The sequence below is a fragment of the Mixophyes fleayi genome, chromosome 1, assembly GCF_038048845.1.
Source record: "Mixophyes fleayi isolate aMixFle1 chromosome 1, aMixFle1.hap1, whole genome shotgun sequence".
NCBI classification, from domain to species: Eukaryota; Metazoa; Chordata; class Amphibia; order Anura; family Limnodynastidae; genus Mixophyes; species Mixophyes fleayi.
In genome coordinates this window covers 397,781,333-397,796,621 of record NC_134402.1, presented here as the reverse complement: position 1 = coordinate 397,796,621, position 15,289 = coordinate 397,781,333, and the positions used below count along the sequence as shown (strand labels likewise).

The 15,289-nt window shown below is 42.3% G+C and overlaps 1 protein-coding gene and 1 long non-coding RNA gene across 2 annotated transcripts in view; one reads left to right on the top strand and one right to left on the bottom strand.

The window, feature by feature from the left end:
* The window catches only part of LOC142098504 (uncharacterized), a 1,185,945-nt gene that overhangs the window by 1,111,952 nt on the left and 58,704 nt on the right, over nucleotides 1–15,289 (bottom strand). The window lies entirely within an intron of this gene.
* LOC142098500 (endoplasmic reticulum aminopeptidase 1-like) overlaps nucleotides 15,038–15,289 on the top strand; it is a 53,501-nt gene continuing 53,249 nt past the window's right edge. Inside the window, exon 1 of the mRNA XM_075181342.1 lies at nucleotides 15,038–15,216. The gene's annotated coding sequence lies outside the window, so the exon portion shown is untranslated. The remainder of the gene's footprint in view (nucleotides 15,217–15,289) is intronic.

Here is a 15,289-nt window from a genome sequence, read left to right as displayed (position 1 = left end):
CACCCACTAATAATTTTGCTGGACTTTGTCCCAATGCTTATCAAACACTATGTTGCATTTCAGGAAAGGACTCAGATAACAGTTAACACCCACAGATCATATATTCAAACCAGAAAAACAGGTTTATTTGTGTGTTCTTTGTATAACCTTTCATTTTATTTTCTGAAAAGAAGTTGCACACATTTCTTCTGTACTATGTGATCTAGTTTATTATCAAGGGTATTGAGGCACCTTCACCTTCTAGAAACTACCCCATGACCTACTGAAAATATCTTCAGAAATATAACTTCATCCAACACTGCCATGCTTATAGTATTAGTCAATTGTCTGAAAGCAAGCAGCAAATTAACATATTACATGTACTGTAATTTTAAAACAAATCTGAGAGTTGCGTTTTCACCAATAGAAATGCCCATGTAACGTGGAAATGGTCATTTACAAAAGTGCAAACATGCGGACCCACAGCACAAATTATTTTTCTTGATGTGCATATTTGTGCATGAATTCGCCAGATATTCTGTGAAGTGCTGGAATTTGCGCATGACAATCGTGGCATCTGCAGGTTTGCAGCATTTTGCCTGTTGTGATGGAAGAAGCTGGGTGAATTGGGACGTTGCTCGCTAAATGCAAACGAGACGCACTTGTGTGCTCCATTTTAAGGACACCTGAAAGAACAAAGTTTTGCTTTAAAGTGGAGGAGTTCCTTGATTAGAGCATGAATGTATACCCTTTTTTCAAACCCAAGAAATGTTTTGTTTTTGTAACACGTCCTTGGAGGTGGTGGAGATTGGGCCTTAACCTATAATTTTAATGCAATGCCTTTTGTACCTTTCACGCACACTTTATATGAAAAAGTACTTTTTTACTAAGGTAATATAATACATGACTATGTAAGTACATTTGCACAAAATGAAATGAACTGTAGGTGTGCAGGTTTTCCAGTTCACAAATTACCTTTGTGGGCTGCATGTGATATTGTTACAGCTGACAGCCCCAGTCTCCCTCCTTTAACACTGACTGATTTGTTAGACCCGTGACACAAAGATGTTCAATTGCAACACTCATCCTCCACCTACTCACCCCCATTCTTCATACAGATGGTTTCTTCCACAGAGCAGTAAACACCACTTCCCTTTCATAGTACCAGACACTGAAAATTGCTTTCCAGGGATAAAATTTCACTGAGCATACATCACCAGCTACCAGCAGCATTTCTCATGACAACCACTATGCAGACCCCATATCTCTGATGGCTGCCACTATGCAGACCGCATATCTCTTGTAGCTAACACTATGCAGATCGTATATCTCTTGTAGCTACCACTATGCAGACCGTATATCTCTTGTAGCTACCACTATGCAGACCGTATATCTCTTGTAGCTACCACTATGCAGACTGCATATCTCTTGTAGCTAACACTATGCAGACTGCATATCTCTTGTAGCTATCACTATGCAGACTGCATATCTCTTGTAGCTAACACTATGTAGACCGTATATCTCTTGTAGCTACCACTATGCAGACCGCATATCTCTTGTAGCTACCACTATGCAGACTGCATATCTCTTGTAGCTACCACTATGCAGACCGCATATCTCTTGTAGCTAACACTATGCAGACTGCATATCTCTTGTAGGTACCACTATGCAGACTGCATATCTCTTGTAGCTAACACTATGCAGACTGCATATCTCTTGTAGCTAACACTATGCAGACCGTATATCTCTTGTAGCTAACACTATGCAGACTGCATATCTCTTGTAGCTAACACTATGCAGACCATATATCTCTTGTAGGTACCACTATGCAGATCGTATATCTCTTGTAGCTACCACTATGCAGACCATATATCTCTTGTAGCTACCACTATGCAGACTGCATATCTCTTGTAGCTACCACTATGCAGACTGCATATCAATGGTGGCTACTACTATGCAGACTGCATATCTCTGGTGGCTGCTACTATGGAGACTCGATATCACTGATGGCTACAACTATGCAGACCCTCTAAATTCCTCACTTGCTCCCACTTTCGGTGTTTCCTTTTATTCTATACTACTTGTTGGTCCCAGATCTTTGCTCTGTCATGTGATCTAGGGACATTGGCAGGAATTTTCTTAACAACCAGTGTAAAGACAGCCCCAAGTGCTATTCATCTGCTTTACATGTTGGTAGAGGGGCAGCACAGAGCTGCTTGTGCCACACTACCCGTGAAATTGGCAGTAATAGAGAAAGGCGAAGGCCTCATTCTTTCTTTGCCACTGCGTGTGTAGAATGGCATGTTGGCAATTTTTGTTTTCTCGCCATTTAATTTTTCATCAGTTACAGCTCTTTTTCTCTTCAACACGGTTACATTTTATATCTCTTTTTGTTTTTTTCCCTGACTTAAAAAGACTATGTACTTTTACATAGGCTTTACCAGATGATGTACAGGGACCACTACCATCAGGACTGGTGCCAGCACCTGCTTGCTGATCCTGCTCATATGTGGACTGATTTCAATCCATTTTAATGAGCCCAAAGCACCTATAGTGCAAAATATTCAATAGATAGTTCTGCTAGATAATACTTTCAACACCAGAAAAATTGTGGTTTCACACTGGGGAATATGGGACACCCCAAAACACTTGTAGTGCAAAATATTAAATAGATAATGCTGCTAGATATGACTTTCTGCAGCCAGAAAAATTGTGGTTTCACACTGGGGAATATGGGACACCCCAAAGCACTTGTAGTGCAAAATATTAAATAGATAGTGCTGCTAGATAAGACTTTCAACACCAGAAAAATTGTAGTTTCACACTGGGGAATATGGGACACCCCAAAACACTTGTAGTGCAAAATATTAAATAGATAGTGCTGCTAGATAGTACTTTCTACAGCCAGAAAATAGTTTCTGTAGGAGGGAATATGACACCCCAAAGTTGGTAATGTTTGCAAAAATGCCTCTATCCTCCTCTCTTACTGCTATAACAATTGCTAGAAGAATTGCTCTGTCTCTGCTCTAATGTTGCCTGTGATCTAACCCTGCTCTTTCCCTCTGTCAAATGGTGAAGGATTGCTGTGGAGGCGGCTATTTATGGATTTAAAATATCGCAAGAACTGAGCTCCAAGATCCGACGACGTCATGATGAAGTTTTGCCTCGATTTCGAATCCGAATTGGCGCGAGAGTACCGAGCCGAGCAGGCTCGGTACTCGGATAGGTGAAGTTCGGGCATTATTATTATTATTATTATTATCCTTTATTTATTAGACGCCACAAGAGTTCCGCAGCGCCGTACACAGTACAAACAGTAGACTGAACAAGGTGACACATTACAAACGGTTAACAAAAAATACCAAAACTTCAGAGACTCCAGGCAGGCTAATGCAGTAAAGACGAAGCAGAAGAGCAGGTATAAGGAACAAAGGGAAGAGGGCCCTGCTCAAATGAGCTTACACCCTAAGGGAGGGTAGACAGAACTCAGGCACACAGGGAGCAAGTTGAAGTAAGTGGGGAGAGAGCAGGGGGGCTGGGAGGAGAGAGGGGAAGAACAGGTGGAGGAGAGGTTAGGTGGAAGGTTGGTAAGCCTTTAGGAACAGGTAAGTTTTGAGTGCCCTCTTGAAGGAGGACAGATTGGGAGAAAGACGGATGGAGCGAGGGAGGTCCTTCCAGTGAAGGGGGGCAGCACAGGCATAATACAATCCTGTTGAATTTGAAATATTCATCAACAAGGGAAGCACTGTCTTATTTTACTATCTTAGGGGCACATTTACCAATCTTTTCATAAAGTGAAAAATAGTTTTCAAACCTTATCGCATTGATAAGGATTGAACTATTTTTCAAATTTATGAAAAACGGAACACAGAAACAGCAGTTCCGATAAACTGCTGTTTCTGTGATAAAAAAAAATCATACTTACCCCCTTCTTCGGAATGCGCTGTCTCCGGATCTCCTCCAGGGCTTCTTCGCTCCTCTTCATATATTAATTGCACATGTGGGGTTGTTAAATGTATATTTTAACATGTGCAGTTTTGCCTTTAATGACAATAATAATGTTCAGTAACTAGAGCATTGCTAACCTTAATTGTGTGTACACACTGTAAACCAGAATGCAGTCTTGTTGGTGGTGTTATTATATTTGGTAAATTGCTGTTTTAAATGCCCCTGGTAAAATCGCTGAAAATCTGCATTTTTACAACACCATTTGTTGATACATTTACTGTAATCTGTTCAGTTATGTGAGAAGAGCCACATTGCACATATATGATCGGATTGCAGTTGTTCATTATGAACTTCTTTCAGTAAAAAAAGGATGGATACGTTACTCTACCATATTAAGGGTCAACTGATGTTCTTGTAGAGGGGGTCACCAGGGCTTACCATGGGTCCAAACACTGTGCGGCCAATTTGGCTGACCACACCTGCACTTGGTTGCTGTTATTTAATGAACAGAACAATAAACATTACAATGGTCTTCAAAACAGTTAAGGTTATTAATCATTAACTTGATATTGTATGCGACACAGATAAAAGGCAATGCAGTGTGTGTATTTATGCAAGGTGGGAATATTTGACATCTATTTTTAATTTACTGCTTTGTTCTTTCATTATGTTGTACCTGGAGCTTGAATACAAATGTTTCATAGAAAGCTAATGACATGAAGATGCAAATAGTTAACTGCAAAGGGAAATGATGAAGCTGCCACAAAGACAACAGACATTCAGACAAGCCCTGTATGTAGAATTACCAGTTTAAAAGTTGGTTGTGAGACACTTTCAGACAAGCATCCTGTTAGAAAATAACAGAATTTACGAGGTTATTTTGATTATGAAGGGGTGTGTGGCTTGGCTGCCAAAATGGCTGGAGGCTTCCTTTAAGAGCTCCGGTACTTGTTTGCTAGTTTCAAGCGGGTCCAAACTCCACCTAGAGACTGGTGACTGGTTCCAGATTTGATTGTGACTCGGTTTCAGCCCATTCTCACGTTTGGAGGGCCTGAGAACTCTGTAATAACGCCATAGAGACAATTTCGTGCCTCATGGAATCCTTTCCCCTCTCTGCTGAGCAGTACCTCCTGGCACTGCTCATCAACTGTGTACCCAGCGTCACCAGAAAAATAACACCTTACCTGGTTCCTCCCAAACCCTGATCATCGTGACATCCAAGCACAGAACACAACGTTCACTGACTGCAGCGCAGGGCCCAGGCATCCAGTACAGTATAACATGTGGAGACTGAGCACAGCCTTGGCTCCAGGAGCTGGAGAGCCTGTTAGGGACAGAGACCGCTGTGGGAGGTAAGCACTCTCCTTCTGTGAGGACTGCAACCCTCATTGTAGTGGAAGTTTATCCTACATTACTACACATTTATGGGCCATATCTGCAATTACTTGGCCACCTATACCCTACACTACAATTGGAACTAGCATACAGGTCATAATACTGTGGCTAACTATTGTGGTGCCCCAGTGTTTCCACAACCCTGATCCACTTCATCAGCAGCAGCAGCAGCACCTATTTATATAGCGCCACTAATTCAGAAAACTCACTCACATCAACTTTCTATTGGGACTGTCCCACAAGTGAACACCTGTCCCACAAGTGAACACCTTCCTTCCTGGGTGCCAGCTAGCTCTCAGGGTGCTCTTTGCTCACTAGTTAACCTGTTTAGGCCACCAAAATTCACAGTTTGGATATATCATTTTGTTTATACAGATCCATTCTCTCCTATTGTACACAAAGATCGCCATCTTGTGACTATTTGAAATACTGCATTGGAACATTTTAGCTCTCCCTCTCCACAATCTTCTCCATGTATAATCACTGAGTGACCATTTCTCTCCATTTTATTTGGGATGAGATCAGCCTTCTACTGTTTTGACGCTGACTGTCTTCTTCTTGATTGTAAAGGATAAATTCATCACTGCACCCCCTCCACCTAAAATGCAATTCCGTAAATCTGAGAGGAGGAAAGGAGATCAGTCCACCACCTCATCTAACAAAAACTCGGATAAATACATGTGTGCCACCCCTACTTTTGTGGATGAAGTTGCTATCCCATCTCTCCAAATTACATCTACACTCTCCTAACGGGAGGTTTTTCGAGCCATCAAAGAGACTATGGAGCTGCTTATGCGACTACACTTACAGCGGCAATGCAAGAAATTAAAGTCTCGCAAACAGCCAAACAAGTCCAAATAAATTAAATGAGTATTGGAGATAATGTGCACGAAATTGAACCTCAAAAACAACTGGTTGACTATATGTTAAAAACCCAGAAACAAATGCTTAACAAATTGGACAACATGGAAAACAGGTCTCGGAGAATCTTGGATGTTGTGGAGGAATTACCTTCAGTTGACATTGAGCGAGCCCACAGACTGGGCCCGTCAAGGGAGAATATGAAAGAGTGACGCGAATTGTCATCTGTAAATGCCTGAATTATACTCACAAAGACTCTCTTTGAGATGCGTCTAAGAAAATGGGCCTGATTGTTTGGAAAGATCACTGTCTCCTGCTCTTCCAGGATTATTCTGCTGAAGTTACAAGAGCACGCAAGGAGTTTTCCCCAATCTGTGCTGGCTTGGTGAAAGCGGGAAAAAATGTGCCCTTCATTACCCTGTGCGTTTAAGGATCTTCAACGGAAGGAACAGACAGAATTTACGATGGCTTCAGATGCTCAGGCTTTTCTCACAAAAATGGATATGAAGGATGAAGCCACTGGACAGCTCTGAACTACCTATAATCACGATATCCTACTCAGCGGCGGATTGGCCATAGGCACTACCGGGAATTTTACCGGTAGGCCGATGACCTGAGGCCGCCCGTGTGCCGCCTGAGGTTTTGTTTTTTTTTTAAAACAAGGAAGATGGCTGGCCCCTTTCCCCGGGACCAGCCACCCTCCTTCTAGTGGCCGCGGATCTGTCTCTCCCTCCCCCTCTGCGTGGCCTAAGTATCACATGGGACATGCACCATGTGACAGGTGCCGTCCCATGTGAGCAGAGCAGAAAGCGCGGCTGGAAGCGGTTGACAGGTAAGTGTGAAGTGGGGGCGCTGATAACAGGTGTGGGTGGGTGGGTGTGTGTGTGTGAAGGGGGGGGCTGATGTCAGTACAGTGTGTGTGTGTGTGTGTGTGAAGGGAGGGGCTGATGTCAGTACAGTGTGTGTGAAGAAGGGGGGGGCTGCTGTCAGTACAGTGTGGATGTATGAAGGGGGGGCTGATGTCAGTACAGTGTGTGTGAAGGGGGGCTGATGTCAGTACAGTGTGTGTGAAGAAGGGGGGGGGCTGATGTCAGTACAGTGTGTGTGAAGAAGGGGGGGGCTGATGTCAGTACAGTGTGTGTGAAGAAGGGGGGGGGGGGGGGGCTGATGTCAGTACAGTGTGTGTGAAGAAGGGGGGGGCTGATGTCAGTACAGTGTGTGTGAAGAAGGGGGGGGCTGATGTCAGTACAGTGTGTGTGAAGAAGGGGGGGGGGCTGATGTCAGTACAGTGTGTGTGAAGAAGGGGGGGGCTGATGTCAGTACAGTGTGTGTGAAGAAGGGGGGGCTGATGTCAGTACAGTGTGTGTGAAGGGGGGGTTGATGTCAGTACAGTGTGTGTGAAGGGGGGGCTGATGTCAGTACAGTGTGTGTGAAGGGGGGGCTGATGTCAGTGTTTTGTGTGTGTGTGTGAAGGGGGAAATAATGGAAGTACTGTGTATGTGAAGGGGGGGCTGATGTCAGTGTTGTGTGTGAGGGGGGGCTGATGTCAGTGTTGTGTGTGTGTGAGGGGGGGCTGATGTCAGTGTTGTGTGTGTGTGTGAGGGGGGGCTGATGTCAGTGTTGTGTGTGTGTGTAGGGGGGGCTGATGTCAGTGCTGTGTGTGATGAAAAGGGGGCGTGTGGCAATGTAATGTGGGTGTGAGGTAGGTGGTGGCCAAAAGGTGCTATTTTGTTTGTGGGGTGATGGGGTAATGTAATTTAATAGTGGGGCCTATTAATTTAAAATGGGGTGGTTTGGGGGCTATTAATTGAATGTGGGGGTGAGTTTGGGGACAATGAGGTCTATTTATTAAATTTGAATATGAATTATTTAATGGCAGGATAGTTGTGAGAAATGGTTATATTTATTAAATGTAAATGCTATTAATTTATTGCTGGGGCTCTTGGAGGGAGGTTTATTTATTCAATGTGAATGGTAGTATTTTAATGTTGGGGTTGGAGGGAGGCCTTATCATTATATGTGAGTTATTTTGATTTAACACCAGAGCTCCTTAAAGTTTTCTAAATTTCATGTACCCATTTTCTTTTCTAGATGGGGCCCCCAGCATTTCAGCATCCAGACAATCGGCAAACTGAGCAAGAGACACCAGAAACCACAGGTAGGGAAAGCAGCAAGAACAGGTAAGAGAGAACAGGACAGTCTGCCAACTGTATTTTTCAATATTGGCAGTTCCTTTGCACCCTGTTATTAAATAAACACAAATATGTACAGTCCAGTCATGGCCAAATGTTTTGATAATGACACAAGTATTGGTTTTCACAAAGTTTTAGACCTTTTTGTCAGATATTGCTATTGTATACTGAAGTAAAATTACAAGCATTTCACAAGTGTCAATGGCTTTTATTGACCATGTCATTAACTTTATGCAAAGAGTCAATATTTGCAGTGTTGACCCTTCTTTTTGAAGACCTCTGCAACTCGCCCTGGCATACTGTCAATCAACTTCTGGGCCACATACTGACTGACGGCCGCCCATTCTTGCCTAATCAATGCTTGGAGTTTGACAGAATTTGTGGGTTTTTGTTTGTCCACCGCCTCTTGAGGATTGACCACAAGCTCTCAATGGGATTAAGGTCTGGGGAGTTTCCTGGCCATGGACCCAAAATTTTGATGTTTTGATCCCTGAGCCACTTAGTTATCACTTTTGCCTTTTGGTAAGGTGTCCATCATGCTGGAAAAGGCATTAGTCACAACCAGACTGTTCTTGGATGGTTGGGAGAAGTTGCTCTTGGAGGATGTTTTGGTATCATTCTGTATTCATGGCTGTGTTCTTAGGCAAAATTGTGAGTGAGCCCACTCCCTTGGCTGAGAAGCAACCCTACACATGAATGGTCTCAGGATGCTTTACTGTTGGCAGACACAGGACTGATGGTAGTCCTCACCTTTTCTTCTCTGGACAAGCATTTTTCCAGGTGCCCCAAACAATCTGAAAGGGGATTCATCAGAGAAAATTACTTTACCCCCGTCCTCAGCAGTCCATTCCTTGTACATTTTGCAGAATATCATTCTATCCCTGATGTTTTTACTGGAGAGAAGTGGCTTCTTTGCTGGCCTTCTTGACATCAGGACTTCCTCCAAAAGTCTTCACCTCACTGTGTGTGCACTCACACCTGCCTGCTGCCAATACTGAGAAAGCTATGCACTGGTGGTCCCTCGATCCCGCATTCTGGGGTATATGCAAATTGCCTTCATAAAAACTGAGACAGCAGACTTAGTGAAAATAATATTTGTGTCATTCTCAAATTTTGGCCATGACTATATATTGTGATGACATTTTCTGTTACTGGTTTACTACTGCTAAATTTAGTTGCTCATATTGTCCTACTTACTATGTATTAGTCAAAGTGTACCCATCATTCGTACACAGAGAAGGCAGCCATTATGTGGGTGAACCAATAATCATACCACCCAACTGTCCTGATTTTAGCGGGACAGTCCTGATTTAGGGTTCTGTCCCGCCCAGGGACATGTTTGTCCCATGGGTGGGAATGTTGGATGAAGGGTGCTATGTAAAGGGGAGTCTAGCACTTTACAGACCTCTGGTGGCATAGTCGACTTTGTACTAATCCCGCCTCCTTTTGTGCTTGCCCCACCTACAGTTGATATGGTCCCACCCACATGAGGCCACTTCCAGAAATTTTTCCAGGGCCACTTTAAGTTCCCAATCCGCCCCCTGATCCCACTTGTGGCTATTTGAGCTCCTCCAGATGCATTGCTTCACTCGAGCTGCTCCACACGTAGCTATGTTGTTCCTTTTTTGATTGATATTGCATATGTCTCTGCTAATTTCTATTTTCTGTGCTCTGGTTACTCTCGACCTTGTACTAATTGCATTCTTGTCCTTCCTGTTCTCCTGGAGGACCCCGGTGGTTAGTGAGGTCAGAGCGTGGGGTTGCTGGGCTGTATATTTGTACCCCTTTCTCTTAGACATGTTCAGTGTTCTACATTTCTTGTTTATAATATCTCTATTTTGATCTCGTTTACGAGAATCTTAAAAGTACTCGTCATTCTCTCTATTTTTTACTGTTCCCTCACATTGTCCCTTAGACAGGCGCTACTTACCTTATACTCTTCTTTTAAAGATGGCGAGAATGAATCATTCCCTCTGATTCAGTCCCACGTTGTTTCCTAATGTCTTCTATTGTTCTATGCCTAAGCTTGCTCAAGACTTTTTATTACCCACGCATACTTTCCACCTTTCTATTGTTTGCTGATTCCTAAATACATGTTATTTCCTTCTGTGGATACTGCTGCACATGTTCAGGATCTCTTAAGCCAAGTATTTTTCTTCCAATGTTACCAGGGGGTGGGGAGGTGGAGGGGCTGGGGTCTTGGTGTACCTGACTATTGTTACACTAATATACATATCTATGGGTCTTGACATCTATTTCCTATAGTCTACACCTTCTCAAGGTATAAATGAGTGACCTTAAATTTTGCTCCTGGAATATAGGTGGCATCAGTTCCCTCTTTAGGTGGAGGAAAATCATTACCTATTTGAATAAGGTTAAGGCAGATGTCATATTACTCCAGGAAACCCAGACACGGAGCATGACAAATTAAATATGCTGAAACAAACTATTTTTGCACATGCCTCATACAATTCCCGGACACAATCTGAAATCCATCAAAACATAATAGCTAAAGAGGGGAGGGGTGCTATATCATTCTAGATGTCACTATAGATGGAGCAAAGTATGTCATTTCCAACTTCTTTGCCCCAAATACTCACTCTAAAGATATTTTCCTAACCCTGGTTAATAAGTGTTATCGACACATGAATTCACAACTTATTATTGGTAGTGATTTTAACATGGCTGCCTCTCAACATCTGGACAGGAACACACCCTCCCCACATAGACAACATGCTTGTCAACTTGGCATTAATTATATTACAGATCAATTGTGATTGCTAGAGATTTAGAGGTCCAGGTAGCCCATTGGGTTTTCTAACTATGCTCTGATTTGGGTCACGCTGGAGGGACAAGCTCTATTTGGGGGTTGCAGACAGTGGAGATTCCCGGCTAGGTTAACCAGCTCGATCAAATTTAGGGCCATGCTGAAAGTATCTTGGGACACTTGTGTGTATAATAATAAAGCATGATCCACAAAGCAGTCAGTCAGGGAGACATTATGTATTTTCTGGAAAAATACTGAACAGATCAACCTATTTGTCAGCCGAGCAGGACTTAACGGACTCCTATACACAATGTAAACAAAGACCTACCCCAGAGAATAGGGCTAGCTATCATCAGAAGTAGATTCATTTCCATCAGGTACTGCAGCAGCAGGTTAGGAAACAAGAAGCCATAGGTAAATTTACATTCGATAAGTTTGGCAACAAAACAGGCAGGTTACTTTCAAACCTTTTGAATGGCACTAAACCTCACTCTACTATTACCTCCTTCCATGATCCAACCGGTGAACTTACACATAAAGGGGTATTCAATTGTTAGCGTTAACGCTCTCAAACGAGCGCTCAAAAAATCTTAGCGTTAATACGGTAATTACTCGCGGAATTTCAGCGGAAATTCCGCGAGTAAACTACCGTATTAACGCTTTTCGCGCGCAATATTACCGTATAAATGGTGATATTTTTTGAGCGCTCGTTTTTTTGCATTAACGCTAACAATTGAATACCCCCCATAGAGGCAAGGAAATTATTGATATTCTTCGCACCTTCTACACTGACCTCTATAGGCAAGACCCAAAACCCACAACCTCAAACACTCCTCCCCATACTAACAGACTTACAAGTAGAAAATTTGAATTCGCCCATCTCCACTGAAAAAGTTTTTAAAACAGTTAAACTCCTCAAATCCTTTAAAACCCCAGAAATGGACAGTCTTAATGGAGAGTTTTATAAAAAATCATCAGCCTACTAACAGACTTTTTTAATGACATAATCTCTGAAAACAAGCTCCTGGCACATTTTTAGTAATGCCGTAATCATAGTTCTGCCCAAGCAGAGATCCTATCCTTCCCGGTTCTTATAGACCCATTTCATTGTTAGACGTCGCCTACAAACTCCTCACTAAAATAATGGCAGAGAGGCTGAAAGTGTTGCTGCCGCATCTCATCCATAGAGACCAAACAGGGTTCATCTGGGGATGACACTTAGAAAGGTCCTGAGTGTTATCCAGTCTTTGGAGGTGTCTGGAACAGGTGACCCCTCTTTACTTATGTCTCTTGATGCTGAAAAAGAATTTAATATTGTTACGTGGGACCACCTGTTCGGGACCCTATGATTTCCGACCCAGTTTGTCAACCTCCTGAGAACTCTTTATCAGATGCCTGCCCACTACACAAATTTTGGCTTTATCTCATCCCCATTTGTGGTAGAGAGGGGTACGAGACAGGGCTGCCCACTCTCCCCACTGAGACAAAACCGTGAATATCAAGACATTTGTCTTGGAAGTTGTGAGAGTAAGATGTCAATCTTTGCAGATGACATGCTGCTAATGGTTTCTAAGCCTCAGTGTTCTATCCCAGCTGTCTTGTGCACCATCCACCAGTTTAGCGCCTTTGCGGGGTACAAAATTAACAAATCTGAATTGATGCCTCTTTTGGGAGTTGACACGATTACACGTGATCCACTGATCACCTCACAGTTTACGGTATCTCCCACTAAACTTAAATATTTGGGGATTTATGTTCTATCTGAGCTACACCACCTGTATTACTTTAACTTTCCACCAATCATTAAGAAATTGTCTCTGCTTCTGACTAATTGGCCCAAGGTTATCTTTATTAGGCAATGCTGCCATTAAGATTGTAGCAATACCTAAGCTGGCCTAACCCCTTCAAATGTTCCCAATTGGTCTCATCAAATTTGATCTCCATTCCTGCACCAAACTATTTTCTCGCTTTTTATGGCAGTCCAAAAAACCCTTTTATTGCTAGGAATAAATTGATTGTTGAGAAGCAGCAACGAGATCTAGGTCTGCCAGATATACTGTCATTTACACACACCACACTGTTCCGTTAGATTTCAGACTAGTATCTGCGCCCGGACTACTATACAAATCCAAGGCTAGAAACTTTATCCATAATTGCCAGCTGCTCTTCTCCACATGCATAGATACTCAATACCCTCCCAGGCCTATAACAACATTATATTCAAAGACACTTATAGGGCATGAACCTAAATTAACCGGAAATATGGCAGTAATTACACGTATTCAAGGGTCCTTCCGATATGGTGAAACCCCGCTTCCCCCCAGGGTTAGAAAATGCTAACTTCCTAGACTGGAAGACTATAGGAATAGCTGCGATTAAAGATGTTTTCAACCCAGGAGGCACATTATATAGTTTTGAACAATAATGGGATAAGGCTACATTCCCGATATCCAATTTTACATGTTTGTACAACTCTGACAATTAATACACTCACTGCGATCACTAGAAATTATCCGGAAACTCCAGATAACCTAGATGCCCTGATCAATTTACTTAAATCGAACACTTATAGGATTAAATATTTATACATGCCGATCCATTGATCACGTGGAAGAAAACACATGAAGCATGGCAAAGGGAAGTTCCAAGTATGGCCGACTCGGAACCCCTGTTGCAGCACTTTGAATCCACGTGGAACACATTCGCATCCACTTGACTGCAAGAGGATAATTTTAAGACTATCAACAGAGCGTATATCTCCCAATCCCAGCGCAAGCACATGGTTGAGGGGGAGACAGGGATGTGCACAACTTCTGGGATTGTAGAAAAATCAGTCAATTCTGGAACAAGGTTGTAAATTTTATCAACGGTAGTTTTTACTTTACACTGACCAAAGACTTAGAACCCTTCTTTTCGCCAATTGTGAAAATTGGAAAGACGTGAAACCCTCGTCTGAGCTGTTCCCTGTACTGAAGGCAGTACGGTAGTTACCGCCGCTAAACAGTTAATCTTATGACAATGTACGTCTCTGGCCTCCGCTCCATTGGGTGCATCAAAAGCTTCCCTTCTTTACCCTATATATTTGGAATGGAGGGCTACCCTCCCAAATATTGTAAAATAGGTAATACAATTGCATAAGAAATAGGGCTCATATATAGCCTCCTTAGAGGCTAACTACCCAAAATAATGTTCTGAAACCCTTTGAATTGGCGTATGTGTAACTAAAGAACCTGAAAGATATATCCTTTGACCACCTATTTCACAATTCAGTAATATAATAAAAGTGAAACATCAGTAATGTTGCTTTAATGACGGGCGCAATACTCGAAACACAGGTAAGCAGAGCGTAAGCAGAGCGTAGACAGGGCTCCAAGAGAGCATTAGTATACACAGGTTATGTAAAGGGTGTACAGTACCAAATCAGATGGTCATAAAACATAGACAGATTTATGCAGATTTGTATATGCGTCATATAAACAAAGGTAAGAATTAATAGTTAAAAGAGAGATGTAAATATTTGTGCTGTGCCAGAGCTTAGTAAATAGTACCCACTGTTTGTTTGTTTCTCTACAAAAAGATTTCCTGCTTAAGTTATATTCTAATTCCTGATTGCACTGATTTTATTAGTTACCAATGCTTGGTGTATTGTTCTTTGTTCTACTTCCTGTAAAATGCGCACTAGACAAATGTACTTAATGCAAATATATGTTACATTATTATATATATATATATAAAATGTGAGAAAGAGAGAGATTGAGAGAGAGAGAGAGAGAGCGAGAGATTGATTTATAATATTTCTCCGGCTACATTTTGTTCTCATAATACAATACTCAGTGATATACGTGTGATAGTCTTATTGTAACACTGCACTTTGATTGTTGCTCGAAGAGAAAGTGAAAGTGATGAGTTGTAGCTCCCATGAGCCGAATGAGCGAGCAGCAGACAGACTGTGCGTTTGAGGTGCTTTATACCTTGAAATGGGAGTAGATTGGTCTTTATAGTTTGAAGATTATACTGTGTAACACCCTCCTAGTATATCAAAGAGCTCTTCCTTTGTGTCAAGCTGGCATTTAGGTATGTTGTTTATGTGTATCTATGGAGTGTTTCACCATAAGCACCCAGTAGCAGCTGCTAACTCATTATTTCT